We start from the raw sequence: 25,605 nt of genomic DNA, 5'->3' as shown, positions 1-25,605 counted from the left end.
CGACAGAAAGTTCTGAAATGTGAGAGAAGCCACTAAATTCCTTCCACCGAGCATTCCCCCAAGTCCCCTGATAAAAATGGTGCCTCACTTGTGTGGGTAGGCCCAGTGCTCGCGACAGGAAATGCCCCAAAACACAACATGGACACATCACATTTTCCCAAAGAAAACAGAGCTGTTTTTTTCGAAAGTGCCTAGCTCTGCATTTTGGTCTTTAGCTGAGCCGGCACCTAAGGAAATCTACCACACCTGCACATTTTTGAAAACTAAACACCTAGGGGAATCCAAGATGGGGTGACTTGTGGGGCTCTCACCAGGTTCTGTTACCCAGAATCCTTTGCAAACCTCAAAATTTGGGCAAAAAAAACACTTTTTCCTCATATTTCGGCGACAGAAAGTTCTGGAATGTGAGAGGAGCCACAAAATTCCTTCCACCCAGCATTCCCCAAAGTCTCCCGATTAAAATGGTATCTCACTTGTGTGGGTAGGCCTAGTGCTCGCGACAGGAAATGCCCCAAAACACAACATGGACACATCAAAATTATCAAATACAAAACTATCTGTTTATTGCAGGGGGGCGTGGCACCTGCGTTTTTGGTCCTGGGCTCAGCAGCCATCTAGGGAAAACTGCCAAACCCAGGCATTTCTGAAAACTAGACACCCAAGGGAGTCAAGGGAGGTGTGACTTGCGTGGATCCCCCATTGTTTTCTTACCCAGAATCCTCAGCAAACTTCAAATTTAGCTAAAAAAACACATTTTCCCCACATTTCTGTGTGGGATCACCGCACTGGGACAAATTTCCTACCACCCAACATTCCCCTCAGTTTCCCGGTAAAAATGATACCTCACTTGTAAAGGTGGCCCAAGTGCCTGTGACAGGGAAGAGAAAAAAACATGTCGAAATTAAATGGGAGTTTGAAAAAAAGAAAATTTCAGCTGACAAGTGTAGCAAATTTTTTATCGGTATAGACAATGCTGGGTGGTAGGAATTTTGTGGATTCCTGCAGATTCCGGAAGGCTCCATCACAAAAATGTGGGAAAAATGTATGATTTCCTGCATAGTTGGATGTATGTAGGCCATTTTGGGTAAGAAAATGGTGCGGGTGCATGTGAAGCACAACACCATGGACTCACCCAAATGTTTAGTTTTCAGATGTGTATAGGTCTTGTGGATTTTTCTACATGGCAGCATCCCAAAGTCCAAATATTGCAACTCACCATTCCAAGTGGGCCGATTTTGAGAGTTCGCCAATCTCTCATGGCCCAAATGTAAAACCAAAACCCAAAATAATCCAATGTCCTCTTGCTTGCCGTGGGATAAGATGTATTAGTGTGCGGGGGGAGAGCTGAAAGACTGTTACCCCCTTCAATTAGGGTTGAGGCATAAACAGGCCCATACTGGTTGGTAGCCACCACCGCACTATTTTTATTTAAAATTCCTTGGCATCTAGTAGGGTTTCTGCCCCCTGGGGTGTGGATCAGGGGTAATTGCCCCATCTGCCCACTGGTGGGCAGAACAACTTTGGCCCCATTTATTTGGGGCGGGGATACGGCCATAACCCCACCCTCTTATTTAAAAAAAAAGAAATTCCCAGGTCTCTGGTGGGCTTTCTGCCCCCCCCCGTTGGGGGCAGATGGGCCTTCCAAAAAAAGATATGACCTACAGTAATGTTCCCCCGTGGGGAGTGACCCTTGCCCAAGGGCTGCCCCCCCCTAACAAAACACACACATACACACACACCAATCCTAAGGGGTCGCTCACCACATATAAAAAAAAAAAGATCCCTTGTGCCTAGGGGTTTCTGCCCCCCGGGGGCAGATCGGCCTAATTATAATAGGTCGATCTGCCCCCGGGAGAGGGGCAGAAAAGGCCTAAAAGCATTTTGCCTCCCTGAGGAGTGGCCCTTGCCCATTGGGCCGCTCCCCTTATTCAGTAATATATAAAAAAAAGAAAAAAAATCCCGGGTGTCTAGTGGTTTCTGCCCCCCTCAGGGGCAGATTGGCTTAATAAAAATAGGCCGATCTGCCCCGAGGGGGGGGGGGGCGAATGGCCTAAGAGCAATTTTGCACCCGGGGAGCGACCCTTGCCTAAAGGGTCCCTCCCCACATATACAAAAAATTAAATAAACAAAAAAAAAATTATCCATGGTATCTAGCGGTTATCAACCTAATTGTAATAGGTTGATCTGCCCCCAGTGGGGGCAGAAATGGCCTAAAAATATTTTGGTTCTCTGGGGAATGGCCCTTGCCCAAGGGGCCGCTTCCCTCATGTCCATTACCTAAAAAAAAAACCCTGGTGTCTAATGGGCATTTCTGCTGCCCAATCGCATCGTGATCAGGCAGCAGAAATGCTGAGAAAGACATCAAAGGAAAGGAAAAGCCTTTCCTTTCCTTTGATGCCTTTCTCGGCCCCTCCAGTAATCGGAGGAGAAATGCAAAAGTATTTAGCCTCCGATCGGTGCTGGAAGCTGAGCTTCCAGCGCAGAGGGGCAGGCCTCTGATGATGATCAGACGCCACCGGGGTTTGGGAGCGGTTGGGGGTGGAAGGGGAAGCAATTTCCCTTCCATCCCTGCCCAGGGAAGGGGGGGCCAGGCCTTCGGTGGGAGCATGCACACAAATTCTCACTTATACATACTCGTACATAAACACACTCACCTGCACGCTCAAAACATACACTTAAAGGCATTTTTACATACCTCAGCTACCATGGAAAGGTACCCCATTTTTATTCCACTAATAGTGATAATCTGATATTATTCACTATCGGTGTAGTAAAAATTGACAGAAAAAGAGAGTGGAGTCACAACTGACTTCCATAAGTACGAGCTGCCATTCTGTTCCTGGTGCTGATTTTGCGACCTCAAAGGCCAGGGGTCACAAAGGGCAAACCAGGGGCCGCAGCTGCGACCCCTAAATGATGTCCATGGTCCTTGCTAACCAGGTCCTCAGTGCCAGATCTCATTCCCCTAAACTGCACAGTTGTTTTGCACTATGGCAAACTCTTTAGTTGCCCCAGTAAGTTCCTAGTAAGTGGTACCCCTGGTACCCTGGGCCTGGGGAACTAAGGAAGGTCTCTGAGGGTTGAAGCACCAGTTGTGCCACCCTCAGGGACCCCTCACCTAACCCACTCTGTTGCCTCTGCAGACTGTGTACGTTGGTGTAGTAGGCTGGCCTGGCTTATAGTGGGTACCTGATGGTACTTACAACTTGTGCCAGGTCCAGTTATCCCTTATTAGTAGACTAGTAGTGTTCGAGCAGCTTAGGCTGATAGAGGTAGCTATAGCAGAGCAGCTTAGGTTGAACTAGGAGACATGCAAAGCTCCTACTATACCACTTATATCATATAGGTACTATATCATAAGAAAGACAATACTCAGGGTTACTAAAAATAAAGGTACTTTATTTTAGTGACAATGTGCCAAAAATATCTCAGAGGATATACTCCCTTAGGAGGTAAGTAAAATACACAAAATATACACACAAACCAAAATCAGGTAAGTAAAGCAGTCAGAAAGTAGTGCAAACACTGTAGAATACAATAGGATGCAATAGGCCTAGGGGCAACAGAAAACATATACTAAGAAAGTGGAATGCTAACCATGAATGGACCCCTAGGCTAGTGTAGTGTGTAGAGGGTCGCTGGGAGTGTAAGAAAACACTAAGGGTGTCCAAGATACCCCACCCCAAGACTCTGAAAAGTATGAGTAAAGTGATACTACTTTCCCAGAAACACACTAAACTCGTGATAGGAGATTCTGCAAAGATTACAACAGACTGCAAAGCACTGAAGACGGATTCCTGGACCTGAGGACCTGTAAAGGAAGGGGACCAAGTCCAAGAGTCACAAAAGTGTCCGGGGGGGTGTAGGAGGCTGGCCTGGCTTGTAGTGGGTACCAAGGGGTACTTACAATCTGTACCAGGTCCAGTTATCCCTTATTAGTGTAGAAGAGGTGTTTCTAGCAGCTTAGGCTGATAGAAGGTAGCTATGGAGAGTAGCTTAGGCTGAACTAGGAGACATGTAAAGCTCCTACTATACCACTGGTGTCATATGCACAATATCATAAGAAAACACAATACACAGCTATACTAAAAATAAAGGTACTTTATTTTTATGACAATATGCCAAAAGTATCTCAGTGAGTACCCTCAGTATGAGGATAGCAAATATACACAAGATATATGTACACAATACCAAAAATAGCAAAAGGAAGTAATGCAAGCAATGTATAGTCACAATAGATTGCAATGAGAGCACATAGGTATAGGGGCAACACAAACCATATACTCCAAAAGTGGAATGCGAACCACGAATGGACCCCAAACCTATGTGAGCTTGTAGAGGGTCGCTGGGACTGTAAGAAAACAGTGAGGGTTAGAAAAATAGCCCACCCCAAGACCCTGAAAAGTAGGTGTAAAGTGCACCTATATTCCCCAGAGAGCACAGAAGTCGTGATAGGGGAATTCTGCAAGGAAGACCAACACCAGCAATGCAACAACAATGGATTTCTGGACGAGAGTACCTGTGGAACAAGGGGACCAAGTCCAAGAGTCGCGACAAAGTTGAGATTGGGCAGATGCCCAGGAAACGCCAGCTGAGGGTGCAAAGAAGCTGCCACCGGATGGTAGAAGCTGTGGATTCTGCAAGAACGAAGAGGACTAGGAACTTCCCCTTTGGAGGATGGATGTCCCACGTCGTGAAGAAGCTTGCAGAGGTGTTCCCGCGCAGAAAGACCGCAAACAAGACTTGCTAGCTGCAAGGGTCGCGGTTAGGGTTTTTGGATGCTGCTGTGGCCCAGGAGGGACCAGGATGTCGCCAATTGCGTGAGGAGGCAGAGGGGGTGCCCAGCAAGACAAAGAGCTCTCACAGAAGCAGGCAGCATCCGCAGAAGTGCCGGTACAGGCACTACGAAGAAGAGTGAACCGGAGCTCACCCAAAGTCACAAAAGGAGATCCCACGATGCCGGAGGACAACTCAGAAGGTTGTGCACTGCAGGTTAGCGTGTCGGGGACCCAGGCTTGGCTGCGCACAAAGGAAATCCTGGAAGAGTGCACAGGAGCCGGAGCAGCTGCAAATCACGCGGTACCCAGCAATGCAGTCTGGCGTGGGGAGGCAAGGACTTACCTCCACCAAACTTGGACTGAAGAGTCACTGGACTGTGGGAGACACTTGGACAGAGTTGCTGAGTTCCAGGGACCACGCTCGTCGTGCTGAAAGGGGACCCAGAGGACTGGTGATGCAGTCTTTTGTTGCCTGCAGTTGAAGGGGGAAGATTCCTTCGACCCATGGGAGATTTCTTCGGAGCTTCTAGTGCAGAGAGGAGGCAGACTGCCCCCACAGCATGCACCACCAGGAAAACAGTCGAGAAGGCGGCAGGATCAGCGATACAAGGTTGCAGTAGTCATCTTTGCTACTTTGTTGCGGTTTTGCAGGCGTCCTGAGCAGTCAGCGGTCGATTCCTTGGCAGAAGGTGAAGAGAGAGATGCAGAGGAACTCTGATGAGCTCTTGCATTCATTATCTAAAGAATTCCCCAAAGCAGAGACCCTAAATAGCCAGAAAAGGAGGTTTGGCTACCTAGGAAGAAGGATAGGCTAGCAACACAGGTAAGAGCCTATCAGAAGGAGTCTCTGACGTCACCTGCTAGCACTGGCTACTCAGAGCAGTCCAGTGTGCCAGCAGCACCTCTGTTTCCAAGATGGCAGAGGTCTGGAGCACACTGGAGGAGCTCGGGGCACCTCCCCTGGGAGGTGCAGGTCTGGGGAGTGGTCACTCCCCTTTCCTTTGTCCAGTTTCGTGCCAGAGCAGGGCTGGGGGATCCCTGAACCGGTGTAGACTGGCTTATGCAGAGATGGGCATCATCTGTGCCCATCAAAGCATTTCCAGAGGCTGGGGGAGGCTAATCCTCCCCAGCCCTGACACCTTTTTCCAAAGGGAGAGGGTGTAACACCCTCTCTCTGAGGAAGTCCTTTGTTCTGCCTTCCTGGGCCAAGCCTGGCTGGACCCCAGGAGGGCAGAAACCTGTCTGAGGGGTTGGCAGCAGCAGCAGCTGCAGTGAAACCCCGGGAAAGGTAGTTTGGCAGTACCCGGGTCTGTGCTAGAGACTCGGGGGATCATGGAATTGTCTTCCCAATGCCAGAATGGCATGGGGGTGACAATTCCATGATCTTAGACATGTTACATGGCCATGTTCGGAGTTACCATTGTGACGCTATACATAGGTAGTGACCTATGTATAGTGCACGCGTGTAATGGTGTCCCCGCACTCACAAAGTCCGGGGAATTTGCCCTGAACGATGTGGGGGCACCTTGGCTAGTGCCAGGGTGCCCACACACTAAGTAACTTAGCACCCAACCTTTACCAGGTAAAGGTTAGACATATAGGTGACTTATAAGTTACTTAAGTGCAGTGGTAAATGGCTGTGAAATAACGTGGACGTTATTTCACTCAGGCTGCAGTGGCAGGCCTGTGTAAGAATTGTCCGAGCTCCCTATGGGTGGCAAAAGAAATGCTGCAGCCCATAGGGTTCTCCTGGAACCCCAATACCCTGGGTACCTCAGTACCATATAGTAGGGAATTATAAGGGTGTTCCAGTATGCCAATGTGAATTGGTGAAATTGGTCACTAGCTTGTTAGTGACAATTTAGAAAGTAAAGAGAGAGCATAACCACTGAGGTTCTGGTTAGCAGAGCCTCAGTGAGACAGTCATCACACAGGGAACACATACAGGGCACACTTATGAGCACTGGGGCCCTGGCTGGCAGGGTCCCAGTGACACATACAACTAAAACAACATATATACAGTGAAATATGGGGGTAACATGCCAGGCAAGATGGTACTTTCCTACAGGGGGAGGGGCAGGAGTCCACTAAACCCCGGATGAAGGTGCAAAATGGCTACCTCTAGATGGAAGAAGCTGAAGATTCTGCAACAACAAAAGGTGCCAGGAACTTCTCCTTTGTGCAGAAGATGTCCCACGGAGTGCTGGAGGATGCAGAGCTGTTTCTTTGGAGAAAGACCCAAACAAGCCTTGCTAGCTGCAAAGGTCGCAGGTGAAGAAAAAGGGTGCTGCCTGGGCCCAGGAAGGACCAGGAGGTTGCCACTTGGAAGAGGAGACAGAGGGGGCACTCAGCAACACAGAGAGCCCACGCACAAGGAGGCAGCACCCGCAGAAGTACTTGAACACTGGTTCAAGAAAACTGAGCACGGTGGTCGTCTCAACACTACAAAAGAGGGTCCCACGAAGCTGGTGGTCAACTCAGTGATTTGAGCAATGCAGGACGGAGTGCTGGGGACCTGGGCTATGCTGTGCACAAAGGATTCCTTGCAAAAGTGCACAGAAGCCCTAGCAGCTGCAGTTCACGCCGTACACAGGATTACTGTCTGGAGAGGGGAGGCAAGGACTTACCTCCTCCAAAATTTGGACAGTTGGACCACTGGACAGTCTGGGTCACTTGGGTCCACCACCTGTGTTCCAGGGGCCACGCTCGTCAGGATGAGTGGGGTCCCAGAGTACCGGTGACGCTGAGGTTTTGGTGCCTGATGGAGAAGGAGGAAGATTCCGTCGACCCAAGGGAGATTTCTTTTTGGCTTCCAGTGCAGGGTGAAGGCAGACAGCCCAGCATGCACCAGCAGGAAAAAGTCGGCAGGATTAGGTGCTACAATGTCGCTGGTAGTCTTCTTGCTACTTTGTTGCAGTTTTGCAGGTGTCCTGGAGCAGTCAGTGGTCGATCCTTGGCAGAAGTCGAAGTGGGAGATGCAGAGGAACTCTGGTGAATTCTTGCAAGTCGTTATCTGAGGAATAGCCCACAGGAGAGACCCTAAATAGCCCTCAGAGGAGGATTAGCCACCTAGTCAGGTAAGCACTTCTCAGGAGGGGTCTCTGACGTCACCTGCTGGCACTGGCCACTCAGAGGCCTCCAGAGTGCCCGCATACCTCTGCATCCAAGATGGCAGATGTGTGAGACACACTGGAGGAGCTCTGGGCACCACCCCTGGGGTGGTGATGGAGAGGGGAGTGGTCACTCCCCTTTCCTTTTGTCCAGTTTTGCGCCAGAGCAGAGACTGGGGGTTCCCTGAACAGGTGTAGACTGGCTTATGCAAGGAGGGCACCATCTGTACCCTTCAAAGCATTTCCAGAGGCTAGGGGAGGCTACTCCTCCCCAGCCCTTAACACCTATTTCCAAAGGGAGAGGAAATTCTTTGTTCTGCCTTCCTTGGACTGGGCTGCCCAGACCCCAGGAGGGCAAAACCTTGTCTGTGGGGTGGCAGCATCAGTAGCTGCAGAGAAAACCCCAGAGAGCTGGTTTGGCAGTACCTGTGGTCCATAGTGGAGCCCCGGGGATGAATGGGATTGGCACCCCAATACCAAATTTGGCATGGGGGGACAATTCCATGATCTTAGACATGTTACATGACCATATTCAGAGTTACCATTGTGAAGCTACATATAGGTATTGAGCTATATGTAGTGCACATGTGTAATGGCGTCTCTGCACTCACAAAGTCCGGGGAGATGGCCCTGAACTATGTGGGGCACCTTTACTAGTGCGAGGGTGCCCTCACATTTAGTAACTTTGCACCTAACCTTCAGCAAGTGAAGGTTAGACATATAGGTGACTTATAAGTTGCAGTGAAAATGGCTGTGAAATAACGTGTGCGTTATTTCACTCAGGCTGCAGTGGCAGTCATGTGTAAAGGTTTGCCTGAGCTTCTTATGGGTGACAAAAGAAATGCTGCAGCCCATAGGGATCTCTTGGAACCCCAATACCCTCGATACCTAGGTACCATATACTAGGAAATGATAAGGGTGTTCCAGTGTGCCAATTGAAATTGGTGCAAGTGGTCACTAGCCTATTGTGACAAATTTAAAGGCAGAGAGAGCATAAGCACTGAATTTCTGATTAGCAGAGCCTCAGTGACACAGCTAGTCACGACACAGGTATACACATTCAGGCCACAAACTATGAGCACTGGGGTCCTGGCTAGCAGGATCTCAGTGAGACAGGCAAAAACAACCTGACATAGATGTGAAAATGGGGGTTACATGCCAGGCAAGATGGTACTTTCCTACAGTTGGTGCTGGCCAAATTGAAAACACGACTTGTCACACACCTCTGTTTGTCCGGTCCCCTATCAATGCATGTGCCAGGTGTAAGTCACTCCTAAGGCATCGTGCATCCAAACACATACAAATGCATTTATGCCTGAGCAGGTATGCTCCTGCTATGTCTTTGTCGATTCTGAGGCATAGTAAGTGCACAGGAAGCCATTTTAAATGCATTTGCTGGACACTGGTCATTACGAGTTGCCCAGCTACATGATGGCTTCTCTGAATCCTGGGATGTTTGGTGTCAATGTCTATTGACATTTTGGTTATGCATTTCTCGTTTGTTATAAAATCTACTTTTGCAATACAGCACAATGTAGAGTTGTCATCAACACTTGGGGTACACCCTCCACCATTCCATTGTTTATGCAAATCCTTGCAGAGGGAAAAATGTTCCATTTGTGTTGTTCCATTCTAGCTCCCATAGGAAATCTTGCTTGGCTAAAATTGCTGAACAGATATACATCATGTATGAAGAAATGTACTCAAAAATAATACTTTAGTTGGTTTTGCGTAAATCTGGTCGGTGATTTTTGAGATCTAAGTATTTGAAAAGTTGCAGAGCGAGCTTCAGTGGTTAAAACTTTTGTATATTTGTGTAATTTAAAAGTCTGTCAATCACATTTGGATTTTTCCCAAATATGATTGGCTGGTCAAGGAAGTTTTATTTTTTTCCGCCATTGTTAAAATTATGGAATTTTGATGAAAAAAAAAATAACATACTTTTTCATGCTGTTGAAAAAAAATGCACACCAATGGGGGGGCACCCTGAGAGATGTCTATACCTAGGGGAGTGTTGGGAGGGCACTCAGAGGTGTGAGAAATGGTGCTAAACAACTTTTAAAAAGTCAAGCATACCTCATTAATATCACAAGATTAAAAAAAAAAAAACATGAATCAGCAGCCACCATTTTATGCTTTGAGGAAAAAGGGCACCATTTTTTGGAGAAAAACGTTTTTCATAAAATGTGCATTTAAAAAAAAAGAAAAACAATCAAAAAATAATAAAAATAATTAGGGCTGGAACCCCAGTTGTGAAGAATCAAAGGATGTGTACAGAGGGGATGGCAACCTAAAACAGATTGGATGCAGAACCTGGCCTCAGACCACCTCCTGTGACAAACCACAGTTTTACTGTGAAAAGCAAGGGTTGTGGGGTTGAGAAATAAGTATATTATAAAAGAAAATCACACATGCCTATGTGTGGCGCTCGTAGCCCAGTGATGGGGCACTGTGTAATCCACAGCAGAAGGGTAATAAGTATAATCATAGGTTAGAGTTCTGCCAGCAATTCACCTAAAGTAGAAACAATGGGAAAAATGCTTAATTCTATTGTACTTGGTTTCAAATCAAATAGACTAAAGCTGTAACTTATTAAACAATGCAAATAAACCTGCACGGTTATGGATCTTAAAGTGATGGCACCTCAGGTTCCAAGAACTTTTCTGGGGTGCATCGCCAGATATCTCCATTTCCCCTGTCCATTGGCAAGTGCCAAAATTCTGCTCTTGCTGGCACAAACCATAGTTCTACAGTGACGGCGCAATGAAAAGTGATAAAATGATGTGTCAACACAAATCAAAAGAAGATAAAAATTGTAAAGGCTGTCGTGCCACATGGCTGCCAGCTAGTTTTGTGACATACTTACCTTGTTGCTGCCAGCTATTTTTATGGCATTCCTCATGATGGTTTCATGAGGCCTTCATACATTTGGATATTAAAAGGCTCATGTATAGGGTGTAATTCTTGAATGTACCCAGTGTAATACGGGTTTTGGTGTCTACCATTTACATTGTCCTGATGAAGACCCCGGACTCAGCATTCCATTACGGGTCAAAACTGAGGCAACCCAGGTTCATTTACTGTTGGACATTAGGAACACTAAAAAATCATTCATTTGTGTTTGGAAACTTTGACCCAGTCGCTGCCTCTCTATAGTGTGTAAATTGTGCATACTCTTTTGTTTAAAATGTTGTCTTCTTTTGATTTGTGTTGGCACACCACTTTTTTCACTTTTCACTATGCCGGCCCATCACTTGGAGCACCTTCATCATTTATTGAATCAGTTTCATCATATTTCTGAATACATAGAAAAGACAACTAATTATTATAAAGTTAGAAAATTGTTGATTTGCATCATTTAATAAGTAACAGATTTATTCTGTTTGGTTTGAAACCCAGTACCACATAATTTATTCTTTTTACCATTTTTTTCTACTCTGGAGGAATTTCTGGCAGAACACTAACCTACGACTATATGTATTACCCTTGTTCTGTGGATTACAAGTGTGCCCCGTCACTTGGCTATGAGCACCACTCATCAGCTGCACAATGTCCATTGAGGCATTAGGTGATTCAGAGTATGAATAAAGAAAAATAAATCAGCCAAGCTCAAACCTGAGACTAACTGTAAATGTATAGAGGGGCTCATTATGGGTTTGGCGGTCTCAACGCGGAACCGCCAAACCCGCGGGGAGGACGGAGCCGCAATGGCGGTGGTGTTTCCCCGCCCTAATACATGGTTTCTGCTAGCCTGACCTGGCTGATCGGCAGAAACCTCGAAATAGAGCTTTCCCACCGGTCAGACTGGTGGGAACAATGCTATCTCGTAGCACTGAGGGGGATGACCAGCATCCTTGAAATGCAGTGCTCGTTCTGATGGTGCTGGGAAGGGGGGGCCCCTGCATTGCTCATCCAATGGGCACATGGGCATGGGCATGGGCAGTGCAGGGGCTCCCGTGTGGCCCTCTGCACTTGTCCTCTGCCAGCCTTTTCATGGTGGGGAAACTGCCACGAAAAGGCTGGTGGAGAACAAAGTTGTAATCAGCAGGACAGCGCTGAGTTCAGCGCCACCCTGGCTGATTGCATCCAAGACCGCCGTCACCCCGTCAGGATCTAGGATCCTGGTGGAGACGCCAAACTTGTAATGTGGTGGTTTGGCTGCCACAGTTGCAGTGGTCCGACTGCCACCGCGAGGCTGACAGTCTTGTGACTGACAGCCTTGTAATGAGGCCCATAGGCTGGACGCAAGGACATGTTTACACAATCACATTATGGAAGCAAGCAACAATGGCACACCACTGTTTTTTAGGTTTCGCCTGCACAGTGCTTATGCTGTACTTGCGAAATCTTTTGTGAGTGAAAATTAAGTACTTCCAAGGAGCTTATATCCTGCCTCCAACTACGTTTTAATTTACTATTTGTTTTCTTGCCAGTCAGTCTGTTGTTTCTTGCGTTTCATTGGTTTGGAAGTGTGATTTCCTGTGTGACTTGTGCTCTTCTATTTTGTGGAGCGTGGCCCAAGTACTTCTTCCTTTGGCACTTTTCCTCCTCCCTTCAGGAGCTACTTTTTTCTTATGATCCAGCTTGCTTGTCTTTATTTTTATTATTATATTTTTTTTCAGAAGGGCTGGGTTCCGAATATTATGCTCTTGGCATATTAGTACCCAAAAATCAATAAAAAACTTGGAGCCCACGGAGTATTCTAATTTAAAGGTAGCATAATAGTGCGCAAAGAAAGCATAGTAATAATCTTTGAAATTGGGTAAGGCCAGTCCCCCCTTCTCCTTATCGGCGTGCAGTATACTCAAAGCGGCTCGAGCTTTTCGGTTCTGCCAGATAAAGGAGCGAAATAGGGATTCCAGTTTCTTAAAAAAGGGTTGCGTTAAAACACACTGAATGGCTGCAAATAAAAAATTAAAGAGTGGTAAAATTGACATTTTAATTAATGCAATGCGGCCTAGTATCGAAAGCGGGAGAGGCCTCCAACGAGTGAGTAAAGCCTGAGTTTTCTGGAGTAAAGGAGCGAAATTCAGCTCATAAAGATCACTTATATTGGCCAAAAAATAAACCCCCAAATATCTTTTTGGGTTGGGATTTACGCATTCTCTTAATTCAGGAAGAAGACAATTAGGAGTAGTGCCACAAAGAATGATGTCGGTCTTGGTCCTATTAATCTTATAACCACCGATTTGCTGAACTTCTTTAAATAAATTAAAGGCCGCTTCCTGAGAAGAGTATTTTGTGTCCAAAAATAAAATAATATCATCTGCATAAAGTTTAATTTTTCCCATTGATTTTAGAGGTGCCTGAATCTGACTATTCTTTCTAATTTTCATGGCAAGTGGTTCAATAAAAAGGGCAAATAAAAAAGGGGATAGTGGGCACCCTTGTCTAGTCCCTCGTTGTATTTGAAGCTGTCCAACAGACTTTGAGTTTATAATAATATTAGCCTCAGCATTTGTGTACAGTCTTTGAATTAAAGGAATCACCAGAGTGGGTACCTTATAACTAGATAAAATTAAATAAAGCGTGTCCCAAGCAACCAAATCAAAGGCTTTCTCTGCGTCCAGCAGAAGAATGATGGCAGGAATTTTATTAGTCGTGAAATAATCAAGAGCCTCTGCTAAATAGTGCGTGTTTGCAGCCAGTTGTCGACCAGCCACGAAACCACTTTGATCGGGATGCACCAGTTTATTAATGACCCCATTGAGCAAACAAAGATCACAGCACACAGTATGCAAAGTAAGACAAACAAGGATCAAATCATCGTAGTCATTGTGAAGTAGAAAGGAATGAAGAAATCGAGCACATCGGTGTTCAAATCTTGTCTCCAGAGAAGAGTTCATTTATTCTAAACAAAGTGGTATACCATAGAACAGGGAATAATTTTTCCAAAGCAAACAGCCAACACGTGTTTCGTCACACCAGTGACTTTTTCAAGGCTGCAAATAAACATATACATGTGTATCTGATTTAAGCGTAACAGATCATCACATTACATGATTATGTGTGACAAACAAGTGATACGGTATAGAACAATCTGTGCATAAAGGGTGACAAATTCAAGGAAGCTCCGAAATTCAAGTACATATACCTAAGGACATGGCTGGGAAATTTCAAAGGAAACCGAAGAACAGTGTATGCCAAGGTGCCCAAAGACTAAGGCATGCTAAGAAACATTAGAAACAGTAAAAACTGTCCCATTAACCCTAAGATGGGAGATGTGTGAGAGAGAGATACCCACATGTGTTGTTAAAAAGGGGGTGCTAAGAAAATAGAGGCTTAAAAGTCAAGACAAGTGTGAAGAGAGATCAAGTCTCTAAACCTACCCGAAATTGACGGGAAGGTTCCAAGCAAGTAAAGTCAGATACTTCTGATGGATACAACTACCTGTGGATTCCTCACCTCATGAATACTCCCATGGCGCCAGCATTCTACGGAAATCTTCTTACTAGTCTCTGCACGTCGACGAGGACGTCACTGTCTCGCACGCGACGCCGTCTGACGTCATACAGGCAATAAGAGGTCCTCGACGACGTGCGGACGTCAGTTCCCTTTTTTCCGTGCATTCGAAACGGTTATCTTCGAGGGAGCAACTGTTACTCTTGCGGTTACAGTGTATATCTTGCTGCGTACTCTTTCTCTGTGGAAATAATGTCGCAGAGAAAGTCTGGATTTAAGCCTTGTCGTGAGTGTGGAGGCAAGATGTCGGTGACGGATCCTCATTCCGATTGCCTTTGGTGTTTGAGCTCCGACCACGACGTCTCGACTTGTGATTCGTGTCAGCACATGAATCCGAAGGCCATTAAAGAACGCGAGGCGAAGCTGTTTATGGCCAAGTCAAAGGAGAAGCATCACAAGAAAAAGTCTTCTCCAAGACATCGGCGTCATCGAGACTCCCGGCGCCGTAGAGAATCTCGGCGTCATTCAAGGGAGGCTCGTTCCAGGTCTCCGGATCGGCGCCGGAGGACATGGGAGGTCAGCCCCACGGTGACGCCGCATCCTTTGACGCCGTTGCTCTCTCCGACGTCTCCAACTTCGCCTGGACAGGCGTCGGTGATTGAGGTATTGGAGCCTCAGGTGTTTTCTCCGGCGCAGACGCCGAGGCCGGCGTCGGGGTCGCCTCCGAGTCAGGCACCCCAGTATCCGGCTTTTCCCACCCCTGGAGCCGATAGTTCCGCATTCTTGAATGCGATGTATGCCATCTTCCAACAGATGGCTCCAGGGGGTGCTCCGGCTGGGCCTTTGGCCTTTTCTTTGGGTGATCCTGCGCCTCTTCGGCCGGCACCCTTTATGCCCTTTCTCCCGTTTGGGAACGTGGGCTCGGCGCCAGTGTCGGCGCCGGTGGCCGCTCCGATGGCTTCGGAGGGATTGGCCCCAGGGATTTCCATCCCGTCGACGTCGAGATTTCGGCCTGTGACTCCGGTGGGTCCATCCGTTTCATCTGCTCTTCAGTCGGCGCCGAAGTTACCTGTGGCGCCGGATGCGGCGTCGGTGGCTTCGGAAGATCGGCGCCGATCTCCGACTTCGGCGGAGGTGTTGTCGACTCCGCGGATTGAGCAACGACTGCATTCAAGGAGGCGTGCTCTCCGGGTACTAGAGGAGCAGGAGTACCAACGAGCCCTAGAGGAAGGAGAGCTAGAGGACTCGGGTGATGGGCTGCGTGGACTGGAGTCGGCCAGTGGGCTGGACACTTCCCCTGAGTGGGACCTTTCGTCCCCGGGGGAATATACCGAGGAAGCTGCTTCCTTTCATACAGTGGTACGGAAGGCAGCTAGTTTTTTGGACCTGCCTTTGCCGGTGGTGGAGGCGAAACAAAACCTTTTGACAGAGGTGTTGCATCCGGCCTCAGCCGCGGCGGAGCCTCTATTACCTTTTAATGACGCTCTGCTGGATCTGGTTTTAGAGGTGTGGAAGAAGCCGGCATCTTCCCCAGCAGTTCACAGAGCCGTGGCCAGGAGGTATCGGGCGGCTCCAACTGATCCTGGTTTCCTATCTAGGCACCCTACGCCGGAGAGCTTGGTTGTGCAGGCCTCCTGTTCGTCCAAATCAGCGCCTGGTTCTTTCCCGACGGTGCCTGGGGACAGAGACTCAAAAAAGCTAGAGGCGCAGTCGAAGAAGATTTTTTCGTCCTGCAGTCTGGCGTTAAAAGCCACTAATGCGACCTGTATCCTGGGGAGGTATATTCATGCTCTGATGGATGACATCTCCTCTTCGTTTACAGAGCTTCCCCAGGGTCTTTTGGATCTTGTCTCTGATGCCCAGGCTGCTGCGACCCAAATTATCCAGACGGGACTGGATACCACCGACTCGGTAGCCAGAGCAATGGGCACAACTGTGGTGGAAAGGAGACAGGCCTGGCTACGTAACTCGGGCTTTTCAGCAGATGTACAGTCCACATTGTTGGATCTCCCGTTTGATGGGGACAAACTGTTTGGGGCTAAGGCTGATTCGGCCTTGGAACGTTTTAAGGAGAGCAGGGCCACGGCTAAGTCGTTGGGACTCCAAGCTCCTTCTTCCACGGCCTCTTCCAGATTCTTCAGGAGGTTTCGTGGATTTGGGCGTGGCTCTTCCTCCTCTTCCTTTCGGGGAAGATATCAGCAACCTGCCTCTTCCCATCCCTATAGATCTTTTAGGGGGAGGGGTAGGGTCCGCACCAGGGGAGCCTCTCAGCAGCACTCTGCCTCTTCCTCATCCTCTGGCGGGGTGCAGCAGGGGAAGCAGCCGTAGGCTTCCACCATTTCCCACTCACTCCTCTCCTGTAGGGGGAAGATTACAGCATTTTCTCACCAAATGGGAGACTGTTACGTCGGACACTTGGGTTCTCAGTGTTGTGGGAAAAGGCTACACCCTTCCCTTTCGGGAGTTTCCGCCCCTCATCCCGCCCCGCCCTTCGTATTGTTCACAAGAACACCTCCTGTTGCTAGAACAGGAGGTAGAAGTCCTCCTTTTAAAGGGCGCGGTGGAGTTGGTCCCGGAGCAGGAAAGGGGTCAAGGAGTTTACTCAAGGTATTTCCTGATTCCCAAGAAGGATGGTCGTTTGAGACCAATTCTGGACCTGAGGATCTTGAATTGGTTCCTCAAGCAGGAAAAGTTCAAGATGCTGACCCTAGCACAGGTGCTTTTGGCGTTGAACATGGAAGACTGGATGGTGTCTGTCGACTTGCAGGATGCTTACTTTCATATCCCGATACTCAAGTCACACAGGAAGTATCTCCGGTTTGTGGTGGGATCGCAACACTACCAGTTTGCGGTCCTTCCGTTTGGTCTTACTTCAGCACCTCGAGTCTTCACGAAGGTGATGTCGGTGGTTGCGGCAGAGCTCAGAAGGAAGGGGATAGCAGTATTCCCTTACTTGGACGATTGGTTGATCAAAGCCAAGTCCCCGGAGCTTGTGTTGCGTCATCTGCAGTCAACAACCCAGTTGTTGTTCGACCTGGGCTTTTCGGTGAACGAGCCCAAATCTCACCTGGAGCCCTCTCAGCGCCTCCTGTTCATAGGGGCAGTACTGGATACGACATTGGGTCGGGCCTTTCCTCCGCCTCAGCGGATTCAAGATATTCAGGATTTGGTTCCAATGTTTCGAAATGGAGCGGTAGTTCCAGTCCTCAAGGTCCTTCGTCTGCTCGGTCTTTTTGCCTCCTGCATTCTGTTGGTCACGCATGCTCGCTGGCACATGAGGGCTCTTCAGTGGTGCCTCCGAAGGCAGTGGTCTCAACACAGAGGGGATCTAGAGGGTACTGTCAAGATCTCCAGAGATGCTGCTGTGGATTTGAAGTGGTGGATTGCAAGCAACAATCTTTCACAAGGAAAACCGTTCCAGCAGTCGCCACCAGTGGCCACAGTCATAACGGATGCTTCCACTCTAGGGTGGGGAGCTCATCTGGGGGATCTAGAGATCAAAGGTCTTTGGTCTCCAGAGGAACAGATTTTTCACATCAATCTGTTAGAGTTACGGGCTGTACGTCTGGCTCTCAAGGCCTTCCTCCCTTCCCTTCGTGGTCAGTCGGTACAGGTCCTAACGGACAATACTACCACGATGTGGTACATAAACAAGCAGGGAGGAGTGGGGTCGTACCTTCTCTGCAGAGAAGCTCTTCGACTATGGTCCTGGGCAAAGGACCATCGGATTTGCTTGATAGCAAACCATCTGGCCGGAGTCTTGAACGTGCGTGCGGACAGTCTCAGTCGCCACTTCTCGGCAGACCACGAGTGGCGTCTCCATCCAGATCAAGTCCGTTTAATCTTCCAGAAGTGGGGGTTTCCTCGGGTAGATCTGTTCGCCACTCGAGAGAACGCGCATTGTCCGTTGTTCTGCAGCCTTCAGTATCCGATGCAGGAAGCATTGGGGGGCGCGTTTCAAATGACCTGGTGCGGCCAGTTGCTTTACGCGTTTCCTCCCATACCCTTGATTCCTCGAGTATTGAGGAAGATTCGCCAAGACCGGGCTCTAGTAATCGTAATAGCTCCGGATTGGCCAAAGAGGGTGTGGTACTCCGACCTTCTCCAACTCTCAACGTGCCCGCCGCTCCGTCTCCCTTTCAGGGCAGACCTCCTCTCGCAGTCGCAGGGGCAGGTTCTACACCCCAACCTCCAGAGTCTGCACCTACATGCCTGGAGATTGAACGGGGCAACCTGAGTTCCTTCTCTCTCCCGCCTGAGATAGTGGATGTTATATTAGCGGCCAGGCGACACTCCACTAAATCTATCTACGCTAATAGGTGGTCTAAATTTGTTGCGTGGTGTGGAGAGAGGCAGATTGATCCTTTACAAGCTCATCTATCGGACGTTTTGTCTTTTGCTCTATCTCTGGCGCAGAAAGGTTGTGCAGTGGCTACCATTAAAGGTTATTTATCGGCCTTGTCAGCCTTCATATGTCTTCCAGACCAACCATCTTTATTTAAATCCCCTATTGTTATCAGATTCTTGAAAGGTCTTCTAAATCAATATCCTCCAAAGCCATTCGTTATGCCGCAATGGGATTTGTCCTTAGTCCTGACTTTCCTTATGGGGTCCCCTTTTGAACCTATGCATTCTTGCCCCTTAAGGTATTTGTTTTTAAAAACAGTCTTCCTGATAGCTATAACATCAGCAAGGAGAGTGAGTGAGTTGCAGGCCTTATCAGTAAAACCCCCTTATACAACTTTTTATGGGGATAAGGTGGTGTTGAGGACCAAGGCTGCTTTCCTTCCGAAGGTTGTTTCACCCTTCCATTTGGCTCAGGCAATTACTTTGTCCACGTTCTATCCTCTGCCTCATCCTTCCAAAGAGGAAGAAAGACTGCACCGTCTGGATCCAAAGAGAGCGTTGAGCTTCTTTATCAATAGAACAAAGGATTTCAGGCTGGAGGATCAGCTGTTTATTGGATACGTGGGCAAGAGGAGAGGAAAGGCAGTCCACAAGAGAACACTATCCAGGTGGGTTGTTCTTTGCATTAAAATATGTTACTCTTTGGCAAAGAAGGATCCTCCTGAGGGCATTAGAGCTCATTCCACCAGAGCTAAGTCGGCCACTTCGGCCTTAGCCAGAGGTGTTCCTGTGGTCGACATCTGCAAGGCCGCAACTTGGTCGTCCCTTCACACTTTTGCATAACATTACTGTTTAGATTCTGAGGTTAGAAGGGACGGCCATTTTGCACGGTCAGTGCTGCAGGATTTCTTGGTTTGACCATTTAGGCACCCACCGCCGGGCGTGGTACTGCTTTGGGACTCTATTCATGAGGTGAGGAATCCACAGGTAGTTGTATCCATCAGAAGAACGAGTTACTTACCTTCGGTAACGACTTTTCTGGTGGATACATTAGCTACCTGTGGATTCCTCACGGTCCCACCCGCCTCCCCGTTGCCTTTATGGTCTTGCCAAGTAATCCTTGAGTGCGCTCCTCTTGATCTTTGAGGGTGCAATAGATGTATATATATAATATATTTATATATATATATATAGGTATATGTGTATATATCTTTATGTATATACTTGGTGTGTGTATATATTTTTAAAAGAAAGAGTTTTATATATATATATATATATATGTACATAAAAAAGATTTACAGTTATTCATACAATGTGGTGTATTTTTACAATATAATGGATGTTGCTTTGTTCTTTCATTGCATTGCCTGGTTGTTCTCATGCACGTAAAAAATGATTGGTACTGACGTCCGCACGTCGTCGAGGACCTCTTATTGCCTGTATGACGTCAGACGGCGTCGCGTGCGAGACAGTGACGTCCTCGTCGACGTGCAGAGACTAGTAAGAAGATTTCCGTAGAATGCTGGCGCCATGGGAGTATTCATGAGGTGAGGAATCCACAGGTAGCTAATGTATCCACCAGAAAAGTCGTTACCGAAGGTAAGTAACTCGTTCGTCTCAGAGATAATAAACAGTCCAAACAATACTAAGTAATCTAGAGAAAAGAGTGTAAGGATAAAAAAAAAATATATATAAATATATAGCTAGTTGAATCAAATTGGATAAACTAGAGTTACCAAACTTACAGCAAAGAGATGTGAAATAACCAAGGAAGATTAACCGGTAAAATACCTCTTAATTATCGTCGTTAATGTGTAACATAGATAGTCCACAAGGCGTGCAAAGCTGTCCATCAAAAAGAACCCCGGTAGGTCCAACCGTATTTCTCTATGGGAACAATAAATTGAACCATAAAAAAGGAATGCATAGGTTCTGCCATCCGTTGCAGTTGTCCCAGTAAAGTGCCAATATTTTAAACCGGGGAAATTAATTTGTATTTGATTAGCCGGACCGGTTAGAGATGCGAAAGTACGGGTGCCCTAAAAGACTGGCCACAGGGGGTAGCTACACTAGAAGGCAGTTAAAACAAACCAACTACCGTGTATGGGCGTCTAAGCCCCTAATCCTAGACGGAGCACTCAAGAAGCGTTACCGTATATTGTTAACTATAACGCAACTAACACGCGCCTGGTGTCAAAGAGAAGTACTAAAAAAGTATGCGAACTATAAGTCATTGTCGATGTATGTTAAGCGGCGTGCTTACAGCACAAAAAGATACCTCCGTATGATAACAGATTGAAAGACGCTGATACGCAAAATCGACAAAGTAAATCACACACTAAGTGCCAGTCCAGCGCCGTTGCCGAAAAGTAAAATCTGGAGTTCCAGCTCACCATAAGTAAGTAAATATGCTGCAGTCTGTCCGTGTGTCGGCGTCTTCTCCTCTGTAGCTAGCGTTAGCGTTGTGAGTCTGTTTAAGTCATGTGCAGCAATGAACCACGTGACTAGAAATGGGCACCGAAATTGTGAAAGGACTAAGGTAGTCAAAGCAAACAAAGGGGTATGCGAGGAATCGGTAGACAGGAGTAGCCATGTTATGTGTGGGTACTGGGTCAGATGAAAACAAGTCAAATACACTCAGTAAATGAAAGTAATGATGCGCGTTGATGGAGTCATAATCGTTAAAGAAGAATGAAAAAAGGACACGGTCTCAAACGGGCCGCTGTCCTGTGTATTTAACGAATGTAAGGGCTGTGAAAAGTACGAGAGACAAAACAGGAAGGGGAGAGAGGAAGGGAATAAAAAAGGGGGGAAGAACAGTAGCAAATAAGGTAAATGCCATATATAGGACATGTGCATGGTAATCTGTAATATGCATTTGAGCAGAGTTAACAATAAAAATGATCCGTCATTGTAGATTACAAATAGTATAAATGGTATTTGACAAAATTCAGGTAACAACAGAGTATTTTTAACAAGTGTGCTGGCCAACCTGATATAAGAAGGCTACATGAACAGAAAACAGGAGAGAAACAATAATGCATGCAAGTGACAGATATATATGTAATCGTGGTCATATCAGTTAAGAAAAACATATAATTCCTTGTCCACATTGAGGCCCATCTCTTCCGCTCTAAATTTCAGTATCCATCTGGCCTCGCATTTACGTAGGTCCAAAGTCCTATTACCAAACCTTGGTGCAGTAGCGACATGTGTGATGCCAAAAAATCTAATGTTGCGAATGTCACTGTAGGAGGCTGGACTGGCTTGTAGTGAGTACCTAGGGGTACTTGCACCTTGCACCAGGCCCAGTTATCCCTTATTAGTGTATAGGGTGTCTAGCAGCTTAGGCTGATAGATAATGGTAGCTTAGCAGAGCAGCTTAGGTTGAACTAGTGTGAGAAAGTAGCCTCTTTCTAGCCTTGTTACCCCCACTTTTGGCCTGGTTGTGAGTGTATGTCAGGGTGTTTTCACTGTCTCACTGGGATCCTGCTAGCCAGGGCCCAGTGCTCATAGTGAAAACCCAATGTTTTCAGTATGTTTGTTATGTGTCACTGGGACCCTGCTAGTCAGGACCCCAGTGCTCATAAGTTTGTGGCCTATATGTATGTGTTCCCTGTGTGGTGCCTAACTGTCTCACTGAGGCTCTGCTAACCAGAACCTCAGTGGTTATGCTCTCTCTGTACAAATTGTCACTAACAGGCTAGTGACCAATTTTACCAATTTACATTGGCTTACTGGAACACCCTTATAATTCCCTAGTATATGGTACTGAGGTACCCAGGGTATTGGGGTTCCAGGAGATCCCTATTGTAGGAAAGTACCATCTTGCCTGGCATGTTACCCCCATTTTTCACTGTATATATGTTGTTTTAGTTGTATGTGTCACTGGGACCCTGGTAACCCAGGGCCCCAGTGCTCATAAGTGTGCCTGAATGTGTTACCTGTGTAGTGACTAACTGTCTCACTGAGGCTCTGCTAATCAGAACCTCAGTGGTTATGCTCTCTCATTTCTTTCCAAATTGTCACTAACAGGCTAGTGACCATTTTTACCAATTTACATTGGCTTACTGGAACACCCTTATAATTCCCTAGTATATGGTACTGAGGTACCCAGGGTATTGGGGTTCCAGGAGATCCCTATGGGCTGCATCATTTCTTTTGCCACCCATAGGGAGCTCTGACAATTCTTACACAGGCCTGCCACTGCAGCCTGAGTGAAATAACGTCCACGTTATTTCACAGCCATTTTACACTGCACTTAAGTAACTTATAAGTCACCTATATGTCTAACCTTTACCTGGTAAAGGTTAGGTGCAAAGTTACTTAGTGTGAGGGCACCCTGGCACTAGCCAAGGTGCCCCCACATTGTTCAGAGCCAATTCCCTGAACTTTGTGAGTGCGGGGACACCATTACACGCGTGCACTACATATAGGTCACTACCTATATGTAGCTTCACAATGGTAACTCCGAATATGGCCATGTAACATGTCTATGATCATGGAATTGCCCCCTCTATGCCATCCTGGTATAACTGGCACAATCCCATGATCCCAGTGGTCTGTAGCACAGACCCTGGTACTGCCAAACTGCCCTTCCTGGGGTTTCACTGCAGCTGCTGCTGCTGCCAACCCCTCAGACAGGCATCTGCCCTCCTGGGGTCCAGCCAGGCCTGGCCCAGGATGGCAGAACAAAGGACTTCCTCTGAGAGAGGGTGTTACACCCTCTCCCTTTGGAAAATGGTGTGAAGGCAGGGGAGGAGTAGCCTCCACCAGCCTCTGGAAATGCTTTCTTGGGCACAGATATGCCCAATTCTGCATAAGCCAGTCTACACCGGTTCAGGGACCCCTTAGCCCCTGCTCTGGTGCGAAACTGGACAAAAGAAAGGGGAGTGACCACTCCCCTGACCTGCACCTCCCCTGGGAGGTGTCCAGAGCTCCTCCAGTGTGCTCCAGACCTCTGCCATCTTGGAAACAGAGGTGCTGCTGGCACACTGGACTGCTCTGAGTGGCCAGTGCCACCAGGTGACGTCAGAGACTCCTGCTGATAGGCTCCTTCAGGTGTTAGTAGCCTATCCTCTCTCCTAAGTAGCCAAACCCTCTTTTCTGGCTATTTAGGGTCTCTGTCTCTGGGGAAACTTTAGATAACGAATGCAAGAGCTCATCCGAGTTCCTCTGCATCTCTCTCTTCACCTTCTGCCAAGGAATCGACTGCTGACCGCGCTGGAAGCCTGCAAACCTGCAACATAGTAGCAAAGACGACTACTGCAACTCTGTAACGCTGATCCTGCCGCCTTCTCGACTGTTTTCCTGCTTGTGCATGCTGTGGGGGTAGTCTGCCTCCTCTCTGCACCAGAAGCTCCGAAGAAATCTCCCGTGGGTCGACGGAATCTTCCCCCTGCAACCGCAGGCACCAAAAAGCTGCATTACCGGTCCCTTGGGTCTCCTCTCAGCACGACGAGCGAGGTCCCTCGAATCCAGCGACTCTGTCCAAGTGACCCCCACAGTCCAGTGACTCTTCAGTCCAAGTTTGGTGGAGGTAAGTCCTTGCCTCACCTCGCTGGGCTGCATTGCTGGGAACCGCGACTTTTGCAGCCAACTCCGGCCCCTGTGCACTTCCGGCGGAAATCCTTTGTGCACAGCCAAGCCTGGGTCCACGGCACTCTACCCTGCATTGCACGACTTTCTAAGTTGGTCTCCGGCGACGTGGGACTCCTTTGTGCGACTTCGGGTGAGCACCATTTCACGCATCCTCGTAGTGCCTGTTTCTGGGTCTTCTCCGGGTGCTACCTGCTTCAGAGAGGGCTCCTTGTCTTGCTCGACGTCCCCTCTCTCTGCTGGTCCAATTTGCGACCTCCTGGTCCCTCCTGGGCCTCAGCAGCGTCCAAAAATCGCTAACCGCACGATTTGCAGCTAGCAAGGCTTGTTGGCGTTCTTTCGGCGGGAAAACACTTCTGCACGACTCTCCACGGCGAGAGGGATCCGTCCACCAAAGAGGAAGTCTCTAGCCCTTTTCGTTCCTGCAGAAACCTCAGCTTCTTCTGTCCAGTAGAAGCTTCTTTGCACCCGCAGCTGGCATTTCCTGGGCATTTGCCCATCTCCGACTTGCTTGTGACTTTTGGACTTGGTCCCCTTGTTCCACAGGTACCCTAGATTGGAAATCCACAGTTGTTGCATTGTTGGTTTGTGTCTTTCCTGCATTATTCCTCTAACACGACTTCTTTGTCCTTAGGGGAACTTTAGTGCACTTTGCACTCACTTTTCAGGGTCTTGGGGAGGGTTATTTTTCTAATTCTCACTATTTTCTAATAGTCCCAGCGACCCTCTACAAGGTCACATAGGTTTGGGGTCCATTCGTGGTTCGCATTCCACTTTTGGAGTATATGGTTTGTGTTGCCCCTATCCCTATGTTTCCCCATTGCATCCTTTTGTAACTATACATTGTTTGCACTGTTTTCTAAGACTATACTGCATATTTTTGCTATTGTGTATATATATCTTGTGTATATTTCCTATCCTCTCACTGAGGGTACACTCTAAGATACTTTGGCATATTGTCATAAAAATAAAGTACCTTTATTTTTAGTATAACTGTGTATTGTGTTTTCTTATGATATTGTGCATATGACACTAAGTGGTACTGTAGTAGCTTCACACGTCTCCTAGTTCAGCCTAAGCTGCTCTGCTAAGCTACCATTATCTATCAGCCTAAGCTGCTAGACACCCTATACACTAATAAGGGATAACTGGGTCTGGTGCAAGGTGCAAGTACCCCTTGGTACTCACTACAAGCCAGTCCAGCCTCCTACACTTATGGGCTGCAGCATTTCTTTTGCCACCCATAGGGAGCTCTGACAATTCTTACACAGGCCTGCCACTGCAGCCTGAGTGAAATAACGTCCACGTTATTTCACAGCCATTTTACACTGCACTTAAGTAACTTATAAGTCACCTATATGTCTAACCTT

This window comes from Pleurodeles waltl, chromosome 8, assembly GCF_031143425.1.
Source record: "Pleurodeles waltl isolate 20211129_DDA chromosome 8, aPleWal1.hap1.20221129, whole genome shotgun sequence".
Lineage (NCBI taxonomy): Eukaryota > Metazoa > Chordata > Amphibia > Caudata > Salamandridae > Pleurodeles > Pleurodeles waltl.
The sequence above is the reverse complement of the archived record's forward strand: the minus strand, read 5'-3'. Positions refer to the sequence as shown.